The following is an 828-nucleotide window of genomic DNA, read 5'->3' as shown; positions in this document are numbered from 1 at the left end:
AAAAAAACAATGAACCGTGCAGGCATATGTGATTTTTATTTTTATTGTGGAGAAAATGAGTATCCTACTTTGAAGAAATAAAGCATAACATTAAAGTGAGTATAATTTACTCTGTATTAGTATTAGTATCCACATATTTGCAAAATAAATGACAGGAAAAGTGCTAAAACTTGTCAGTTTTTGTTGTGGGTATACTTTGGTTCAAAGCTTGAAAGAGCCGCTGCGGAGGGACCACAGAGCCGCATGGGGCTCCAGAGCTGCAAGTTGCAGACCCTTGCCCTATACTATAGTTTGCGTGCCAAGCAGGGTTGCCAGATAGGAAATAAAGTATTGCACTGCCTTTTTAAAATGTTGGTATTTCATAAGTGTGGTGAGGGCACATTTTCTTTGAGGGGGAGGTTTTAAATGGAGATGTTAGTTATGATTGGCCAACAAGAAAAAAGGGTTTTGACCTTAACTATCTTGAAAAAAGTGGTAATTATCATATATCTGGCAACATTGATGCCAGGCTTACAAGACACATGTGCAGTGTTGAGCTTGAAAGCAGTTGCATCCAAAATGGTGAATACAGGACAGAGGATGAGTACAAACAGCTTTCCACCATTGTCGTCATCGTCCATCTACTCCTGACTTATTTAAATTATTAACTGCAGCCGCTGGAAGATCACACACGTGATTCCACACGTGATTCCACACGTGATTCCACACGTCTGTGTGAGGTTTCTGAAACACCTCCACTCTGAGACCTGGATTCAAAAAGCTTCAGTTTCAGAGAAAACATGTGCTGTTGTCGTGCACAGGAACAGACGAACTGCGGTCTCACTCAAA

Source organism: Nematolebias whitei, chromosome 17 (genome assembly GCF_014905685.2).
Source record: "Nematolebias whitei isolate Nwh7 chromosome 17, NemWhi1, whole genome shotgun sequence".
In the NCBI taxonomy this organism is placed as follows: Eukaryota; Metazoa; Chordata; class Actinopteri; order Cyprinodontiformes; family Rivulidae; genus Nematolebias; species Nematolebias whitei.
Note: the sequence above shows the minus strand (reverse complement) of the source record.